Below are 21,773 nucleotides of genomic sequence, written 5' to 3' on the forward strand. Positions count from 1 at the left end.
GCACTACTCCAAAATTACTGACATTGATGGTGTAATTCATAATTCAAGAACTTTATCTGTGTGACAGGTAATTAATATTAATTAATTAATACTTGACACATATCATCTCTCCTTGTATGGATGCTCTATTCATCCTAAGGTGTCACCTCACTTGGCAGAAGACACTGGCACTATGAAAAGATAGATATCTTACTTCCCTTGCACTGTGCAGCTCTGTCCCTCCCAGATGAAGCTGGGTATCTGGGAAGGCACTTATGATCCTGATTTAAGAATAAAAAGTTTCAAACTTGAAAAGCTGATGACATTTAGAGATGTGCAAGTGAAAAAGAAGCCACTCTGAGTGGCTAGCTCAGCCCCCCCCCATACCCCCTCCAAAACTGAGCTTGGCTCTAAGAAGCAAATACCTGGTCCCTGGGAATCAGCAGAGAAGACAGTCCCTACCCTTGTTTAAAATAAACAGATAAACCCACAAAGTAACCAAGATAAGAAAATCACCCACAATGGCTTTCTCAGCCTATCATCAAGTCAAGGTACTGCGGACCTTTAAAGGTGAAGTTTCCTTTCATGTCCACGGCTTGTTACAGCTCACAAGAGTTAACTACTGTTAACTGTTGTCTGTCCCTGTACAGTAAAGGCACTAGGCTCGTTCCTCAGGACATAAATCTTTCTTCCTTTTCAAAAATGGAGACAGGGTATCTCTGCAGATCATGCAGGCTTCAAATTGTGCACCTTTCTGTGCGAAGCTGGGCTCACGGATGCACAACACCATGCCCAGCTCCAAAGCCAGGTTCCCAGAGCCATGAATCCTGTACTGCAGGAAATATGGCAGGCACTGTGTGTGGTGAGGTGACTACCAGGAAAACAGGACCAGCCATGCAGACAAGGAAGCTGGACTATGTTTCTGTTTCCCTAGGATTCATTTCACACACACAGAAACTGTCAAACTGTCTGCTGTGTTGGCTCTCAAAATGTCTACAATTAAGTCCTTGCTGAGCAAGCAGGTTCAACAGCTCTAACACCCTGTGCACACAGGGATAGTGGGCTGTGAGAAAAAACACAAAGCACAGAGACAATTTGTATATCACAGGAAATGACCAGAGAACCCACCTAGAATACACAGAGGCACAGTCCAGTTATCAGATATAGAAATCTGGATTTCCTTCTATGACAAATATGGAATTCAATCAGTGAAATGCTTTCCATACAAACAGTTCCTTTTTAGTCCTTATTTGACTACAGAAAGTCGAGAAAGGGGAGACTTTTCCTCTCCCTGAGGAGGCAAAAGAGGAAAATGTAGTATTTAAAGTTGATGGTACAATTTAAAAACTTTCCACTAAGGTGCACACCCAGCTGAGTCACACGCCTAAGCCCTCAGTAGGTCACCTCAGTCCTGGCCTTCTTAACCAAGGTCCTTCCAGCTCTGCCCATTCTCCTTGAAACAGAAGGGGTAAGAAGCCCCACCATGGTAGATCCATGGAGTTTGCTAGCCACCAAGCCTAGACTTCTTAATGTGTTCCAGACCAGTGACACACACACACACACACACACACACACACACAGGGGGGCGGGGGGAGAGACATGTCTGGCTGTCTCTCTCAGGATAACTGTTTCCGAGTGGACAGTAACTCAAACCTGAGAGCAGGCAGAGGCCTCTGAGGTGTTTTCTATTCTGCCGCTCACTGGCTCTTTCTCCATGGCACAGGACCTATGCAGGACTGACATTTTTCAGATCTTTGTCAACTCATTAAGATCCATGAAGTGTTCACATGGGATCCTCCAGCAACTCAGCTCTAAGTTTTGCTCTTATCTTGACAGTTAATGGTCCTATGCAACACACTGAAATGTATTTTCCCAATCCCTGGCTATCAAATTTTTAGGTAAAGTCTCTTAAAACTATAAATAAATATTTCTTTAGAGCTCAAATTGATAAATGTGCCTACTGCTAACATTTCACAAGGACACTGCTAAAGTCCCATCCCATCCTTACCTCTGTGTGATCTTAGGCAAGTGACTCCATCTGTCTAGGTCTTATGCTCTCGTGGGTAGAAAAGATGCCTGTGAAATACTTAACAAAAAGTAATGGTCAATCTGAGGAAATGGCCACTGTCAATATCAGTGCATGATTCCTGTGGCACACTGTCAACTCCCTGCAGCCATCCTACAAAACACAAGTCCATCAGCAGCAGAGAATCAGGATCTCTGGACTATAAGCTAAGGGAAATAACACATGAACCAGCAAGCAAGTCACAGACTCCAAGGACCTTCAGTTTATGACTACAACACAAGACCCAAGAGAGCACCAGTTGAAGATTCATCTGGGTTGGCAGTCTTCCCAGGGTTTGGGACAGAGGTAGAAGCAGGAATATCAGAAGTTCCTACTCATCCTTGGCTGCACAGTTCAAGGACAGCCTGAGTTATCAGAGACCCTGTTTCAAAAACCAAACAAACAGGATATGTTTGCTCTTCCTAGCTACTACTACAGAACTTACATCTGATGAGCCAGGGAGGTCTTCAACTCCATTACAACATGGGAATAAAACAATAGTGTGCTGGCTAGTTTTATGTCAACTAGACAAGCTAGAGTTACTGGAGTAAAGGGAACCTCAATTAAGAAAGTGCCTCCATAAGATAGGGCTGTAGGCCAGCCTATAGGTCATTTCTGTGACTGGTGACTGATGTGGGAAGCCCAGCCCATTGTGGGTGCTGCCACTCCTATGCTGATGGTCCTGGGAGCAAGCCAGTAAGTAGCACTCCTTCATGGCCTCTGCCTCAGTTTCTGCCTCCTGGTTCTAGCCCCCTCTGAGTTCCTGACCTTCCCTCATAATGGACTGTTATATGGGAAGTAAGCTGAAATAAACCCTTTCTTTCCTCCCCAACTCGCTTTGGTCATGGTGTTTCATTACTGCAATATTAACCCTACCTAGAACAAAGAGATCTGAACAGGTAATTAATGGGCTATTTTCCCCCTTAGGGAAGGGAGGAGAAAGTCATAGCAAACAATAGTACTGAGAACTGAAAATTATGGGTAATAAAATATATGTGCCATGAATAGCTCGTTGCCACAAATGTGCAGAACATTAAGGACTATGTAGAAGGTTCACTTCCATATAATCAAAGTCTTTAAAAATGTCATCATACAATAAAGATCACACAAGTAAACAGATCTATCTATGTGACACAGAAGGAAGGACTGAGCACACTAGTGACGCTATGACTGTTTGTGGTGGCTCTCTGCTTTAGTCACTGGTCTAAGTGCTGACCCATGTCTCCAGTCCCTGGGAGATTTTAACATGAGATTTTAACTGAGATTATTCTAAGCCTTGTGTTTTATCAAATATACTCTGGGAAGCATTTTAAACTACAGAGCTACCCAGATGGACCCAGTGAGAGGCAGCAGGGAGTAAGGGAGGAGGCCAGGCGTCCTGATCCTCCAGGCTGACTGCGCAGCATGATCGCCTGCCTCAGAGCCACATACCATTCTCAGAGTCAAAGGGCTACTGTGTGTTGTATAAACATGCATACGTTTTTAAACTCTCTCCCTATGTGATTCTACTGCCAACTGAAAAAAGAAGGAAAATATGTACAAAGTGAGAAAAATTCTAAATGGAATATAAGAATTCTGAAACTTTCATAATTATGACAGGCTGAGACTAAAGAGTCATTTGGTGTAGGCAGAACTCCACAAAAGTAATCAAAACTCTGAATTTAAAGGTTTTTTTTTTTTTTTAAAGTAATACATCAGTAGTAAAACTACTAAAAGAATTTTCTGGTTTTGGCTTGCTTGTTTTAACCAAAAATTTCCTTTGGTAGAATTAAAACTGAGCAGAAGCTGAGGCCAATAAAGTTCCAGGCCAGCCTATATAGGAAGAACTTGACTCAACAAAACAAAAAACGATGTAATCTTACACATACATGTGCATGTACACACATGGATTTCCTACCCCCTTCTGAAAACAAGGCCAGAAGGACGGCTGCATTAGTAGCATGAATCCTCTTTTCTTCTTCATACCTTTTGGCATTTTCTAAGTTCCTAAAGAGTATTATATGCCTTACTCCTGGACAAAATTACAAAGTAATTTCAGTCTGCATGTGTAAGAAAAGCTATTCAGATTTGTATTACAAGTGACTGCAAAAGCGTCCTTGGCCCTGTGTCTGACTCTGGGAGAGCACCTTTTCCTGGTTTGAGCGTCCTCAACAAGGCTGAGGGACTCACCTCAATCTTCTGGTTCAATCACCCAATTTTTCATGTTTCTACTCTTTGCATACACTTCAGCTTAAACATCTAAGAGTTAACTCATATTTGCCATATCTGACCATGGTGGTGTCCCCACTGCTACCGAGGCAAGAAGCATAGAAAGCTGCTGGTCTGTCTCCCCTTTACCCACATTAAATTCATCCGTAAATTCTTAAATTCATCATTCCTCCATCCTCTTTATTCTCACCTCCATCTTTGACCATGCTGCAGGACCTGTGTCTGCTGAAGCAGCGTGAGGACAAGCTTAGATGCCAGCCTCTCATCTCTGAGCTACTGCTCCTAATTTAGAACTGGAATAATGCCACAGCTTGGCACAAAACCTCTTTAAGTCATTCCAATCTAAACTTCTAGGCTCAGCTTTTATTAAATCCTGTAACATAACCTACCCTAAATACGTAAGTTTTATTTTCTACCATTCATTAGTCCCCTCCCTCAACAACCAAATGGCATGCTATAATCAATCTTACTACCAAGCTGTGAAGATCTAAGTTTTAAAATGGTCCTTCCTTAGGACTTAGACGTATAGCTCAGGGGCAGAGTATGTGCTTAGCAAGTACAGAGCCAAATTCCATCTCCTATACCAGGAACAAATAAAAACAACTGTGGTAGGGAACTAGCTCAGTCCACAGTGTGAGCCAGGCAACCACGAGGACCTAAGTTCCACCCTAAGAACTTATGCAGAAAATACGGGCACAGGCCTAAAAAATGGCTCATTGGCTAGACTCAGATCAATCACAACTGTCTCTAATTCCAGCTTCAGGGGATCTGACACCTTCTTCTAAATTCCAAAGGGCCCTGCACTTACACAAGCACACTCTAACATACAGACACATACATATACACATAAAATATTAAAATAAAAAAACTATTCTTAAAACAAAGTAGAAACCCTGAGAAACAATGTTGACCTTTGGTGTCTACAAGGACATACATACATATAGATTCAAAATGCCCCTTTTTCCTTCTATTTGCATTTACAAAAAAAAAATGAGACAGTGGAGAGAGTGAGGAGGCTGCGTCCATCTCCCGCTCTCGCAGCCACTGCAGTCCAATTGAGCTCCACAGACACAGCGCCAGGACAAGCGAGAGCCAGACGGGCACTGGGCGACTCTGTGCCTCACAGAGGAAATCAACTAAACATGGGCAAAGGAGATCCTAAGAAGCCGAGAGGCAAAATGTCCTCATGTGCATTCTTTGTGCAAACCTGCTGGGAGGAGCACAAGAAGAAGCACCCGGATGCTTCTGTCAACTTTTTGGAGTTCTCCAAGAAGTGCTCAGAGAGGTGGAAGACCATGTCTGCTAAAGAAAAGGGGGAAATTTGAAGATATGGCAAAGGCTGACAAGGCTCGTTATGAAAGAGAAATAAAAACCTACATCTCCCCAAAGGAGAGACCAAAAAGAAGTTCAAGGACCCCAATGCACCCAAGACGCCTCCTTCGATCTTCTTGTTCTGTTCTGAGTACTGCTGGAAATCAAAGGCAGGCATCCTGGCTTATCCTGGTGATGTCACAAAGAAACTAGGAGAGATGTGGAACAACACTGCCCCAAATGACAAGCAGCCCTATGAGAAGGCCGCCAAGCTGAAGGAGAAGTATGAGAAGGATATTGCTGCCTACTGAGCTAAAGGAAAACCGGTTACAACGAAAAAGGGAATGACCAAGGATGAAAGAGCAAGAAAAAGGAGGAGGACGATGAGGAAGAGGATGAAGAGAATGAGGAAGAGGAGGAGGAAGAAGATGATGAATAAGCTGGTTCTAGTGCAGTTTTTTTTTCTTATCTATAAAGCATTTAACTCCCCGGTACACAACTCACTCCTTTAAAAAAATAGAAATGTAAGGCTGTGTAAGATTTGTTTTTAAACTGTACAGTGTCTTTTTTTTTGTATAGTTAACACACTACCGAATGTGTCTTTAGATAGTGCTGTCCTGGTGGTATTTTCAATAGCCACTAACCTAGACTGGCACAGTCTAGAGGTTGTAAATTGGCATGGAAATTTAAAGCAGGATTTTGTTGGTGCACAGCACAATTTAGTTATATATAGGGACAGTAGTTTGGTTGGGTTTTTTGTTTTGTTTTTCCATTTTTTTTTCTTTTGGGTTGTTTTTTCATTTTTAGTTGTCTCTGATGCAGCTTATATGAAGATAATTGTTGTTCTGTTAACTGAATAACATTGCAATTGCAAAAAGCAGCTGTTTCGTTGACATTTTGAATGCTTCTAAGTAAATACAATTTTTTACTAAAACAAGAGAAAATGATGAATTTTCCTCCTTTGCTAGGATAGTCATATCTCCACGTTCAAGCTCGGAACTTGTGGGGCACTTATCACCAACCTCACAATAAGGCATTACACAACATGAGCCCATGAGGGCACATTTACAGTCATATGTCGTGCAACCATAAACTTTCATTCTTCTTGATCCCCAGAACCTTCCTATATCCATTCTCCATGATCCTTGGGCTCTAAACCAAGAGCCACTTAAGAAAATCAGCGGCCATATGCATTTTCACAAGAAAAATGCTGACTGTGGCAGTGCATGCCTGTCATCCCTCCTGGGAGGCAAGGCAAGAGGACCCGAATCCCAGGCCTCTGTCTCAATAAACAAACTAATAATAAAAATTTCAAAATGTAATGTTTTAGAATGTTCAACTTACCAATACCTGGCAAACATTTTAAAGTGCTCTCTCTTTTCCTAAGGAAGTATTTTAATTTGTCTATTTCATATCAAATTGTCTTAAACTACAAAACTTATTTTGTACAGTTTGGGGCTCAAATCGAGACCTTCAAACATACTAGGAAAATACTGAACAACACAGAGACAGCTTTAGTTGGCATTTCTGTTTTGCAAAATTGATATTTCCCTTTAAATTTAAAGATGCTTTTCTTCAGTTCCAATGTGCAGTGACTGGGTTCTCAATACAGACAGCACTATTACCTAGACTCAAATGCTAGGAGGTAAGTTTTTAACTTGTGAGGCTTTTTAACTCTGTGTTCTTCTATTTAACGGGTGACATAGAGAAGACAGAAATGGAGCCTGACTGGTCGGGACCTCAGTGTACAGGAAGGGGTCCTGCTGGTGAGAACATCGCACCAAAGAGCATAAAGAATGTGCTTTGATGGCAAACAGCACACTCTGCATAGCACCTACTTGGCACTGAATTTCTGAGGAGCATGACGTCAGAGCAGCAACCTGTAAGCTATGTGTTGCAGGAACAAACGGAAAGGGTGATAGCAACAACATGGCCTAGATCCCTCTGCCTTGCAAACCCAGCAAGCCCATGAGACCCTGACTAGAAGCTGGGCACTCAACAAAGAAAACACTTGACCCTTCATCAGCAGCATCACAAAGGAGGAGGGTGGGGGGAGGCTCTGGAGTGGGTGCAGCAATGGCAAGAGCAGAGACAACAACTGCACTGATATTCTAGAGACAGGAGCTGATGCAGAAATGAGCTGAGGGAACAAGGACCTCGACTTTGAGGATATCTGCTAGAATATTCCTACACTTAAAATCGAGACACATAGGAGTAAATGCCTCATATATGAAAGAAACATTCTAGACATCAACGTGACCGCTGGGAAGTGAGCTGACTGAATGAAGGGCAGTTAAGCACAGAATTCTGAAGTTTGGTGTGCTAGCTGGAAACAAGAATGTGGGACACACTGGGGGAACACAAATTACAAAATGTTCAGAACAAAGCAAAGCCAATCCTGCTTGAGATGCTGAGTATGAGTCATGTAAGGAAGCTCTCAAGAATAGAACTCTAGTGAAACTGGCTTTGATTAGCCTGACAAATGCCAAGCATCACTGTGTGCCAGCACTGCTCCTGGGGTACAGGTCACTGATAGGAAGGCCCTTATGGTCCAGGAAGGGTGACGCAAAGCCTAGGTGCTCAGAGACACACTCAAAAGTTATGGAGAGTCATGGGGAAGATTTCATTGTGGGAGTTTACAGGAGGGAGGAAAGGATGAGCTGGAATTCTGGGAGAGGAGGTACTTACTACCATGCTGCTATTTCTCTTGACATCTAAGCTCTGGGACAAACCTCTGTGACTTCTCTGGATGATTTCACAAACTGCACTCTACCAGGGGAGGGGGAAATGTGCTCAGAATTAGATGGTTTTGGAGACTGATTAAACACCATGGCTCAATGCAAGATAAACATGGTGGCGAATACCTGTCACCATTCTGGTACTCAAAGAGGCCAAGACACAAGAAAGGCCAGTTCAAAGCCAACTTAGGCTACACAGTGAGACCCTATGTTACAAAAATAAACTAAACAAACCTAAAATTGTTTATAAATTTTACAAGACTCACTTGGCTTACTGCTATCTGTAAACTGGGAAAGAATTTTAGACAATATTTGTATAGATTAATTTTAAGGTTACCCACCAAAATCTGGGAAGAATAAGCCAAAGTAGGATACCAGAGTCAAAATTCAAGCAATATAACAGAAGATTAACCTAAATTTAATACTGAAAATGCAAATTATATTTCAGTTTAAAATTTTTGATCAAATGTGGGAAGATCTATAAAGTGCCTACTGAGTAAGTATGAGGGGTCTGAGTTTGGGTCATGGTAGCACACACAGGTATCATGGGGAGGCAGAGATAGACAGATCCCAAGAGGTCACTGGCAAGCCAGGACAGCTGACCTGGTGAGCTACAAGTTTAGGGAAGACCAGGGCCTACACACACACACACACACACACACACACACACACACACACACACACACACACAAGCCTGTACACAAACATGCAAAGGAAAACAAACATTAAGTGTGAGATGGCTACCCTGCCACACAAATTTTCACATTCTTAAACCTCAGGCTGAGATGGGTCAGAAATAAGGAAAGTGAGTGTCATACCTATTATGTGTCCAACCCTTCCATACTACATCTACAAAGGACACACCCAAGAACCACACAGTAGTAAGTCAATTTACACCTGAGGAAGTATTCACCACTCTGCCAGCCCCCATAGTCAGGCATACATAGAATAAGTGTCCTCGTGACTTGAAAATGTAGTTAACACCCACGTGAACCACAAGGAGTGGGTGAAATCAGTCGCCAACATCAAGTAATTCCTAGATGTAGCTATGGAGCCTGGAGCACTGAGAAAGATGCAGCTTCTGAGAGGCAAGACTGGAATGTGAAAACAGAAACCTTGCAGAGGGGGTGGATGCATGAGGTGCTCTTGAATGTTTGGTTTTCAGCTGGTGAAACTGTATGGGAAGGATAAGAGGTATAGGCCTGTTGAAGGACATGTGTCACTGGGAACAGGTCTGAGGTTTCAAAAGTCTCCCACCATCCCTGGTACATTGTTGCTGCCTCTTGACTGCAGATTGGGATGTGAGCTTTCAGCTGCTACTCCAGCTGTGGACCACCATGCCTTTGCTCTACCATCATAACCTTACCTTCAGAAACATTAGTCCATTTAAACTCTTTTGTAAGTTCCCTCGGTCATGGTACTTTATTGTAGCCATAGGTCAGAAACTACGACAACAGAGAACTGTCAGTGTGGGTGAGGAAGCAAGAGTTGACAAGCAAGGTTTCACTCTGAACCCTGCAGTCTGTCTGAGGAACAAGTGCACTGCACACATTCATAGTGAGGCAAGCCAGTGTCTTTACAAGGAGACCAACCAACCACATCAGCTTAGCTTGACTTAGTAACTCCCTCCTGAGATTACCCACTTGATGGAGGTCCCCCTGTAGGGGGCAGTATGCTGACCTCAGCTTCATTCTACTCACAGCTTAGGAAAACAAGTTGCTAATTAGCAATCCTGTTCAGGCTCTCAATCAACAAATTCCCCAAACCTGATGACTCTAGACTCAAAATCTTCACAGGCACAAATCTAGAAAGGTGAGAGTCGGGGTCTACACATCTGTGGTTTTACCTTCCTTACGACAATGCCAATCAAAACTGACAAAATAAAGACAGAGAGGAACGGCAAGGAAGGTAAAATATGCAGAACCCATATTTGAATGATAAATAAAAATGTTTCACTTTTAACAGAGGGAATAAGATAGTCATCATCAAATACCCCTTTGCTCTCCTGAGAAATTACTTAATTCTGTGGTAAGAACAGACCAAGTTACACAGGAAATGACTCTGTTCCATGCCTGATGCTAGGTAAAGGACTAGTTATCTACAATTGCTTTAGGATGGAAAGCACATGTATGAGACACATAGGAAAGCCAAGGAGCAAGCACCTAACTGCCTGAGAGGAAGAGGACATGAAAAGCATCCTTTAGGGAGGAGAGACCTAAGCAAAGAATACAGGATTACCTACAAAGGCCGGAAAAGGACACAGGACCAATGAGATGAGATGACTTGGTTGCTGAAGGCACCTACTGCCAATCCTGACAACCCAAATTGGATCCCTGGAAGTTGTAGGTGAGAAAGAACCAACATCCACAAATTGTCCTCTGATTTCTATATAATGTCAACGTGCCCCCCCCCCTCGATAAAAAACATAATTAAAACATTTTGCTGTTTCCTGTAGTTCCTTACAGCCTCCCTGCTGACATTCTTCTCAGTTTTGGTTAAACGTGGGACCCTCTAGATCTCTAGATCATCGCATCTGTGGATTACTAATGTGAAGGTTGACTTCTCTCCATTTAATTCATCCTAGTGTTATTTCTACCATTTTAGATCTTGATGGTTCAGCACCTAAGAGCACTGGCTGCTCCTCCAGAGGTCCTGAGTTCAATTCCCAGCAACCACATGGTGGCTCACAACCATCTGTAATGGGATCTGATGCCCTCTTCTGGTGTGTCTGAAGACAGCTACAGTGTACTCACATACATAAAAATAAATCTTTTTTAAAAATGCTATCTCACACAAACAGTTTATCTTCCCTTCACCTTTACGTAACTGGGGCTATCTTATATACAGAAGGAAGGAAGAGAACATAGGAATTATCCACAAAGTGTAGGAAAGAACACATCAGAAAATAGTTCTTATGGCTCAACACCAGAAAAACTATATTCATATCCTAAATCTTTTTTCTACATTTCAGAAGTGTGGCTATAATGTTCACTAATATGTAAAGTGTTGATTTTTGTTTCCCATTCCGCTCAAGACTAGAGAGTCTCTAGGACACATTTAAATTGAATCTATAAATACTGGGTTAAACCACACTGCCATCTTTGCCCTAACAACCCGAGGGCATTGTGAGGCAGCTGTGGCAGTCAAACTGAGCTTAACTCGAAGCTTGGACCAAAGCTTTTGGGCAGCTGTTAGAGGCACCTGGTCTTTTTAATATTATTAGTATTGTTTTATTTATTCACATTCCAGCCATTGCTCTCCCCTCTGCCCCACCCCCCAGTTCCTCATCCCATTCCTCCTCCCCCTTGTCTCTGAGAGGGTGCCCTCCCCAGACCACCTAGTCTTTTCTAAGCACAGGAACTGGACCCTCCTCACCAGAGCCTCCCCATGGCCAGTAGGCTTTCTCCTTTTGTCCTTTTGTCTTTCACTTCCCCTAGCCCTGCCTATTCCTTGTAAATGTTTATTATACCCAGTTATGTTACTAAAACTAACACAGCTGCCTACCCAAGTCTGGAAACACAATGGGCACTTCCTACTTGCAGTCTACTATTAACTTTTCAGCTGTCCTCAGAGAACTAACTGCATAAATCTGTTTCCCGGGCCCAGTCCACAGAACAGAAGAACCACACCACAGAAAGTTCACTGATGAGCTTCTAGCTGCAACAGTGGAAAGTGCACCAGAGTTCATTACTCCAAGCAGCACTTGGATGTATCCCACAGAAAGCAAGTGTCCATCAACCTTACAGAAAAGACAAATCTTGATTTCCTACCAGAATGATACTTTCCTGCCAGAACACAGCTTCCCAGACAACTGGTCTTGAAGCTATGCTTTGCTGCAACAGTCTCTGTACAAGAACCTGAGAAGGTCCGTACAGTCATTAAAGACATTCAGGAGACTCTTTTTCTTCTCCTCCCTAACTGATAGTGCTGTCACCCTTTCTGTCTAATTTCATAAAACAGAAGAAAAGTTTCTTGCTGAAACTCCACTTGCAGGATGTAGGAGGGATGCTCAGCCAAGATGCATCCAGCGGGCCTATAGGAGGAACCAAAAACACTTTCAAAATGTCAGAGTGCTCTAGCCAAATAAAATGACACCAAAAATTACTAAAAATAAAAGGCTCATTTATCCTACCCAGCCTCAGGTCCCAACACTAAGACAAATGGCAGCTCAAACACTACCCCTTCCTGGGAAAGACCATGTGGCTCCCAAACAGGTGCTCCATTTCTTTGTCATCTCATTGCTTCTGCAGCTGCGCCCTGCTGCAGCACTGCACACAGAAATACCATTACAGAGTGGACGCCTGGACGCCTGCCCAGAGAGGGGAGCACCATGGCTTTCCAGCCCCACATCACCTGGGGTACATGCAGGCACCTCAGCACACAGGAACACCTCAGGTTTAAACCAGAGGGTAATCCTACCACTCTAGTCCCTTTATTGGTCTTCCCAGTTCTGGTCTCCCTTCTCTAAGATCACTCCCCATGTATTCCTACCACTGCAATCTTCCTAAAGCACAACTTTAATTAAATGCACCAAGCTCTGTAGCTGTTGAAGCAAAGGCTGGGATGCTGAAAACCATCTTTCTCCAAGCTCAGATTCAATTGGACAAAAAAATTTACACAATTAGCATGTAATTTATCAGGTGTCATAGGGACACACCCAAATTATGCTAATCCCTCTGAAATGGTCAATTCATAGTACAGCTCACACAAGGAGCTTTCCTAATCAGCCCACTAGCAGTCTCTGCTTCCTCCGCTCTCTAGGTGTCTCACTGTGTTTTAACATTCATAGTAACACGTATAAGCCAGAATCCAGCCACACAGAAGAATACATCATACTGTCAGACTTTCTAGGTATCTAACCCAGAACTGGGCAAGAATCAAAATTACCTGCCTCAGAAGCATCAGGAGTTTGGGACTCCTTGAACTCTAAGAACATACTAAGAACATATTAAGAACACCAATGGGGCAATATGTACAGCTCAATACTGACATTTCTCCACTCCAGTCACTGAAATAGGAAAAGTCTCTTCTGTTTGGCTTGATAATGGCTGACATATGGAGAATCCCCTCACCAGATGTGAAAGATGTGTCCAAATGAATGAAATGGATCTCTGTTGTACAAACACAGCAAAGGGCAGCTCTTCAGTACTATAAACCATGCAAACCAGCCCCTGCTGACAATATAAAACAGCCCCACAGGGCAAACACTGCATGGAGTTTCCATAATGGAGGCCTACCAGAAGGCCAATGCTTAACTAAAATGCTCATGGCAACTAAAAATTAAATTGCATGAAGCAAGATACTGGTTCAATATAATATTTCCAAAAATAGATCATTAAAAAGTTCTCTGATCTCTCAAAGAATCCATTTTCCCAAGCTATGAAGTGTATACTGAATTTCCTATAACACTAGCACTGTGAGGTACCTCATATCAATGCCTAGTGGAACATACTTTTAACTACAGCAGTTAGGGGGCAGACACATTTCAAGCACACACACACACACACACACACACACACACACACACACACACACACACACACGCGCGCGCGCGCGCATACAGTAAGACTGTTCTTGCTCACCAAGCCTGGATCTTTAATTTCTATCTGTTCTACCCTACCCTTTCCTTCAACCCGAGTATTTTAGCTAGGAAGCAAGCAGTTGAGCTCAGGCTGAGCAGAAAGCAACTTAACTAAGAACTGAAGACTGGGAGTTTCAGGATTAAAAATGAAAAACTAAAACCTCACGTTTTGACAAATTCAAGAACAATACCCAAGGCTCAAAACTATGTCACTGTTAAGAAAATGCTGTGTCATAATATTTAGCCAACCCTAACTGGTTTTAATTAAGTCAGATAGTTGACAGTATTGTTTATCTTGGCTTAGTTGTTGAGGCCAAGAACCAAGTCTCATCAACTAGTTTTGTAGAGTTCTCAACTACATTAAATAGTGGCTTTTAATCTATTAAAACAACTACCATGTACATATTCATGTTAAACTCATACACCCAAGTTTAAGGGTGGCTCTCTCTAGTTTAAGATTTCAGGTAAATTATTTAAACCTGAGTTTTTCTTTCTCTCCCTGTATAGATCTCACAGTGGTATCCTCACTATATACCCATGAATGAGTTTCCTCAGATAATAATCCATAAAGCTCCCCTGGATATTCAATCAGACTATCTATACACAATATATTTATGCTACTGAGGACTGTGCCAGTACAAAGTAAGTAGTAAGTTAAACAGCCATTGAAGAGTTGCATGGATCCCTGGTGAGAGAAAAGTGAAGCCTGTGTAGGGGAGAGAACAGCTCTGAACCAAATCTAAGAATCACACTGGAAGACCATGTGGATCAATATAAAGCAGCTTCCACTAGACAACTGAGGACTGTTGAGAACCACAGTCAAAATTCCAAGTCACAAAAGCACCAGCCACAGCAGCTTCTACACATGCACAACAGTGCGTGAAACCACACCAAGAAAGTGAGTGTTAATGACTGCCCCAGACTCAACCACCTGAACTACACAGACACAATAAAAACCGGGCCCCACAGCAAGGGGCCTGTGGATTGGCATGCCAAAAACAGATGGTACCAGCAATATGCAGTCATCCAGTGCTGCCATCTTGATTCTCATTGGAAGTGTTGGTTTGCAGTAATTACAGATCTGAGGGGCTAAACATTACTAATCCTACCAGCTCAGGCACCACAGTAAAGGTGCTCCAGAAACCAGGAAAGGAGGGAGTAAGTTTCCTACCTGAACCAAATACAAAGGTAGTAAATAACAAGGGGGTAATAAGAGCCAGTGCTACCTGCATACAAGTGATCAGAGATTTGCATAAATGCAAACACTGCACATTTAGAATCAAAAAGTGAGAAGGTCGATGTGGGGTCAATGTGGCACACTGAACATACTATGAAAATGTGACTATGAGACCTCTTATTCTGTAACATACATAAAACATAAACACATGAACTAAGCTTCAAACAAGTACAAGTTCCCATAGACAACTAAGAAGGCTTGAGCTTTGTTTGGATTCACACAACATGAATGTGTATAGTCAGAACACCACATGACCTGTAACTGTCATGGGTTTCCCTAAAATCTGTACAGAGATGTCTAGGAGGGAGGCATCATGCTACAGTACTTTTCATTTTTTTTAGAATTATTTATTTATTTTATGTATGAGTACACTGTAGCTGTCTTCAGACACACCAGAAGAGGGCATCAGATCTCATTACAGATGGTTGTGAGCCACCATGTGGTTGCTGGGATTTGAACTCAGGACCTCTGGAAGAGCAGTCAGTGCACTTAGGTGCTGAGCCATCGCTCCAGCCCTTCTTTTTAAACAATCTATTTATTTATTCTTATTCTATGTGTGTCTGTATTTTGCCTTTATGCCTGTCTGTGTTGGGGTGTCAGATTCCCCTGGAGCTGGAGTTACAGGCAGTTGTGACCTGCCATTTGGGTGCTGAGATTTGAACCTGGATCCTCTGGAAGAGCAGTCAGTGCTCTAGAGCACTGAGCCACCTCTCCAGACCATGACCCATCTCTCCCGACCAGTATTTTTCAATACTAAGAAAACTACTCCACCTGGAAAAAAGATGTTCTCCAAATTTCCGTTCCCCAAGAAGGGTGCTTGCCTTCCCTTTGATGTCTCCTTAGGATAAAGAACCTTTCAGAAGCAAACCTGTACTTAAGAGAACTCTGTAAAGTAGAGATTCTCAATCTGTGGGTCTTTACTGTTTTGGGGATCCAATGACCTATCCCAAGGGTATCAGATACCCTATATACCAGATATTTTATTAGGAATCATAACAGTAGCAAAATTACAGTTATAAAATAGCAACAAAAATAATTTTAAGGTTGGGGGTCACCACAACATTAAAGTGTCACAGCATTAGTAAGGTTGAGAACCACTATAAACCTTCTGAACTATTAAAGCAAACTTAAAAAGCAACTCTGTAAAATTCTGGGTTGAAGATCTGGGAGACACTGCCAAAGGTACAAAAGACTGAAAAAGGCTAAGACAACAATAATGGCCAACTGCACACATGTGATGGAGATGTGCAGATGTGCACACTGCACATGCAGAGTGAGATGGAGATGTGCAGATGTGCACACTGCACATGCAGAGTGAGAAGGAGATGTGCAGATGTGCACACTGCACATGCAGAGTGAGAAGGAGATGTGCAGATGTGCACACTGCACATGCAGAGTGAGAAGGAGATGTGCAGATGTGCACACTGCACATGCAGAGTGAGAAGGAGATGTGCAGATGTGTACACTGCACATGCAGAGTGAGAAGGACCAACAGGAGGATAAGGGGAAGCAAAGACTTAAGATGTGCTGAGAGCTTCTTTTTCCTATCTTTGTCTTATTTCAGGAACTTTAAATACCTACAGCTCTGCTATTTTTCCCATTAAAGCTTATCAACCATAAATCTTCACTTAGAGAGACGGACGGCTACTAGAACCTATCGATTTCAGCAAAGAGAGCACTTTCTACACTCTCTGAGAGACTGGCCCAGATCATCTGAGCAAGGATGAAGGAAGAGCCTGTATCTCACTGGAGTTAGGTAAGGCTAGGCGGGGCCCCACCAATGCTCACCACATACATCACTTAAGTTTAACTAAATTTACCGTGATTCTAGTTTTCAGTTAACCAGTACCAAACATTAAGCCTGAAAATCCATAAATAAAACCTGACACTATTTTTCAACATCCACGTATCTAGCAGACCTATATGAAGCACTGTGCCTGATATCAACTCCTGTGACGTCACATTCTCACAGACCTTAAACAATGCCCCATCCATGGCGGAACTCTCATTTCACACACGTGCAAAACTCTATTCAAAACCTTGCTTCAAACATTATCAAAGTTATTTATGGAAATAAAAATGAAAGGTCTGAGGCTGACATCATCAACTCAATTCCAACTTCATACTTCAATCCAAACAATATCTAATGCCAAGTAGCCTTTAGGAACACAAGATTAACAAAACAATTGAAATGCTGAGTGGGGAAGGGGCACTTCTGATTTTCCATTTTCAATCTATGTGGGTTTCACTTGTTGATTACAACTAATTCGCATCAAAAGCAGCTTTCAAAGTGACTAAAATATTTTACATGCCAAATATAATATTTTTTCATTTGCTGAGTGTGGTGGTGCACACCTTTATTTCCAGCACTGAGGAGAGAGAAGCAAATGGATCTGTGAGTTACAGCCGGCCTGGTCTAAGTTCCAGGACAGCCTGGAACTATACAGCTACACAGTGAGACTCTGTCTCAAAAACAAAACCACAGTTCATTTACCTAGGTTTTCACTACCCTGGAATTCCTAAAATTTAGATGCATTTTCCAAAATCCACTCTTTGCGACAACAGGTCTGAACAGGACCTTCCTTCCTAAAGGGCACAACCAGGGACAGCCTGAAAACCCAAGGTGTCTAAGTCTTTGACACCTCATTTACTTCCTCAGCAAACAAGAGTAGCAGAAACACTCCCTTCAGTAAACAAGATTTCCTATAAGCAAAGAGTCTGGCTGCAGAGGCCCTGCATAAAGTGTTCTCTTACAGGTCATCCACATCATCTGCACAAATGCCTTTTTCTCCTGAAGCCCTTCAGTTATCTCGTAAGACTGAGTCTTCCTTCCTTGGCTTCAGTATGAATTTTGTATTCAAGTTACTGGAGGTGGAGTCACATGTCTCTCCTTCAGAACAAAGACCACAGCATCTGTATAGAGCAGGCAGCCAACCCTTCTCTCCCTTCATGCCTCCTTCCAATGCTTGTGAACAATAATATCCTGCTAATCAGCAAACCCTTTACCTGGAGACTGAGAACTTAGGTACATGACAGCACACTGGTCATGCCTTACTAAATATTCCCTTGAGACTGGAACAAAAACTTGGGGGAACAAGGAAGAAAGATAGAAGAATATACTTGTTTGTTTAAACAAAATTCTGCTAATTTAAGCTTGCTTTCATCCTTTCACTGAAAGAGGCCATGGTACTTTGCACATGAAAATTCAAAGGCAGGCTTTCTGCATATGTCTAATCTATCCCAGCCATAGCTTGCCCATCTGTTGATTTGAATGCAATGCTAGGATACTCAACAGCAATATGCTCGCTTAACTGGCCCTACATTTATGTAAAATAACATTACAGTAACATACAAAAATTCTCCTGGCTTTGGCGTCTCCAACTTTTTCCAGCTCTGTGAGAAGGCACTTGCTAAGGCATGTTACCAATTCTACTAACAAGATGTTACTGGTCTCTGAGAGACTGGAACTTTTCTAAAAAAAAATGGCCAAACTGAGATTAAAGCTTTATCATTTTGTTTTTTTATCATTTCTTTTGCTCTTAATGTCCCACTTTTTGAAATTAAAATCTAGTATTTAAAAAGCTGCAGAGTTTAGTTTTTGAGAAAGAACTTAGTTGGGTGGGCAAGGAGGAAAGGATCTGGAAGGGCTTGGGGGAAGGGAGGATATGAACAAAATATATTTAAATTTTAAAACTGTTTTAAATAATAAAAACTGGAGAGAATACCTTTTTATTTACAGCCTTACTTTCTATTCTTTGGCTTATTTGTAAGCAAACTCAAAAAACAAATGCTGGGACTTCCAGTATTCTGTTTAATGTGGTTTTTCTGAGTCTAATTTGTTCTTTACTTAACAGCAAGGCCTTTCAAAAGAGCACAGAAACTCTGCCGAACTATGCTTCTCATTCTAAACACATCCGAACAAATGGGAAACCTAATCAGTTCTCTAACTAGGAGAAAAACGCCCAGAGTAAGGGCGAACTCCAAACTTTTATCCCTTGTACTTCTGAGGCCAGGATTTTCCAAATAAAAGTACTTTTATGACCTTGTGCAAAATCATGACTTATCATATCTTGAACTAAATTATCTCCCCAAATAGACACAGGAGCAGATAACTCAAATAAAATGCCTCTAGGCCAAGAGAGAGAGGGAGGAAGAGAGAGAGAGAGAGAGAGAGAGAGAGAGAGAGAGAGAATAATAAAGTTAATTGTTTTATATATCCTGAGGCATAAAAGGAAAACCTTTCCCTGTATGCTTGAGTGTGTGGCACCAAGACAATTTGATATGCAAATAACAAGGCTTAAAGTTGGAGACCCGACCGACTTAAGCCACGACTGCCAAACAAGGGTAATCACCACCTTAAGACCACACTGTACGATGTTCGCCTGGCTTCTTGGCAGTCGAGTGGCTAATACCAGAGCTATTTCCCTAAGTGGCTTCTACCAAAAACGCATCCCAAGTTGCAGAGGAGCCGGAGCGCGCACCGGCTCGGTGCCAGAGTCCCGAGGGGCGGCAGCAGCGCACTTCTGCACCAGCCGCTACTCCAGACCCACCTCGCACCTCTTCACAGCGTTTCTCCAAACTTCGGGACCCGAGAGCGACCCCGCACCAAAGAAAGTAGCATCGGTGACAGGGACGCAGCGGTTCGGGCACAGTTTGCTGTCGCTGTGCACCGGCAACTTTGTGCGGGCGAGCCGTGCCCTCTGCGTCCGGAGGGGACGGGAAGGTGGGCCCGGAGCAGCAGGGCGCGCGCAGGGCTGACGGCTCCGCTCCCGGTGCGCAGGCTGCGGCACCCGGCTCCCCGAAGGCCCCGGTGACTGACAGGCACGGGGGCGCGGCCCCGCCTGCAGCCCGGAGACGCCGCGCACGGCCGCGGTTCTCCGCTCCGCCGGGGACACCAGGGCCATGCAGCGCCGAGCCCCTCGCGCCTCCCCGCAGCGAGCGCCACCCTAGCCTGGCGGCCCTGCCCGGCTCCCGCTCTCACCTGCCGGTGTCGCCCGCGACTGCTCAGCCTCCTCCTCAGCCAGCGCAGCCCGCGGCGCGCGTCTGTAGCGCCAAGCCCCGCCCCGCCCCGCCCCGTGAGGCGGTGCCAAAGCGGCCGCGCCGGAGTCTCGCGAGGCTTGACTCCTAGGTTTTGAAGAGGTCGGCTCTGACGTTATCACCCAGGCGGAAGTAGCCTTGTGGCGTCAGCGCCAGCCCCGCCCCCCCAACCTCGCCGGCGGAAGTGTAGGTTGGTCCAAGAGCCTGAGGTCTGTCCAGTCACTACTGGGCGGTCTAACGTTCTTGTCTCAGGGCTCTCTCTAGTTAGAACTGGTTCTGCCTGACCCTGAGAGGGGCCTGGTGTGAAGCAGCACGCCTCGAGGCAACGCAAAGACAGCCCAGAAGAGGGGAGATCGCCAGTGTAGCAGTTCTGTGACGTCCATGTCTCTATAACTGGACCCGAAAGGCTTAGAAGTTAAGATTTAGGAGGGCCACCAGAAACTTACCAACATACATAGAAAACTTTGCAAAACTTGCCTGAACCATACAACATTAGGCTGGAAAATTGCTGTCACTGTCTTCCTTCCCCTCCCCATCAAAGGCAGGCAAGGCAAGCTTCAGGACCCGCAGAGTAGCTGAATGTGCGCAGAGCCAAACACTATACACTGTGTGTGTCCTACACATGCCAAAAGTGCTACTATACACTGTACCGTGTGTCCTACACTCAAGATTAGTTTACACATCCTGCACAGTAAAAAATTAACGATAACCATAGATTTCAGCAAACTCAACAACACACTCCTTAAAAAAAAATACTTTAAAGCCAGGCACAGTGGTTTGTGCATGTAATTCCACAACCCAGGAGGCTGAGACACAAGCTGCAGCAAGTTTGAGGTCAGCCTGGGCTACACAGTGAGTTCAAGCCCAGCTAGAGCTACAGAGTGAGACCCAGTCTTAATAATACAAAAGCAGGCTATGGTTTATCTTTGACATATTCAGACAAGGACCATGCCTTCCAGTGGACCAGGAGCTTAGCATACTTACTAACACCGACACTCCACAGGAACTATTAGCCTCCTGGGCAGGCGCCACACAGTGAGGGTGGTGAGAGACTTCATTGGCTACTTAGAACATTAGGCATTCAGTTTAAAACTTATGAATCGGAGGCTGGAGAGATGTCTCGGCGGTTAAGAGCACTGACTGCTCTTCCAGAGGTCTTGAGTTCAATTTCCAGCAACCATGTGGGGGCTCACAACTGTCTGTAATGGGTTCTGAGGCCCTCTTCTGGTGGCAAAAGACAGTGTCGGAAGACAAGAGACAGTGTACTCACATACATAAAATAAATATGTTTTTAAAAACGTATGAGTCATTCATTTCTAGAAATTTCCACTTGATATCTTTGGAACATGGTTGACTGTGGCTACTCTGAAACTGGGGGGAAGTGAATCTATGAATGAAGTGAGAAGAGAGTGTGTGGATCTGGAAATTCACTTTCCCATGGGCTGACACAGGTGACTTTTGGAATGTGACTCAGTTTTGCTTAAGGTAAAACTGGCCTATAAGTAGGACAAAAAGAATCATTCCTAGTCACTATTGACAACTTCATTCTTTTAAACAGTGGAGTTTTACAAAATGCCCTTAGCTTTTACATGATCATATGGCTCAGTGATTAAGAAA

At 43.5% G+C, this 21,773-nt stretch overlaps 1 protein-coding gene across 2 annotated transcripts in view; it reads right to left on the reverse strand.

Annotated features, from left to right (window-relative positions):
• The window catches only part of STK38L (serine/threonine kinase 38 like), a 52,499-nt gene extending 32,382 nt beyond the window's left edge, over positions 1-20,117 (reverse strand). The window contains exon 1 of one of the 2 annotated variants that reach the window (XM_080914559.1): positions 20,101-20,117. The gene's annotated coding sequence lies outside the window, so the exon portion shown is untranslated. Of the gene's footprint in view, positions 1-1,987; positions 2,061-20,100 lie in introns of those variants that run through there. The other variant, XM_080914560.1, reaches the window with a different exon arrangement.
• Positions 20,118-21,773: the final 1,656 nt, after the last annotated feature.

Source organism: Micromys minutus (genome assembly GCF_963924665.1).
Source record: "Micromys minutus genome assembly, chromosome: 3".
Lineage (NCBI taxonomy): Eukaryota > Metazoa > Chordata > Mammalia > Rodentia > Muridae > Micromys > Micromys minutus.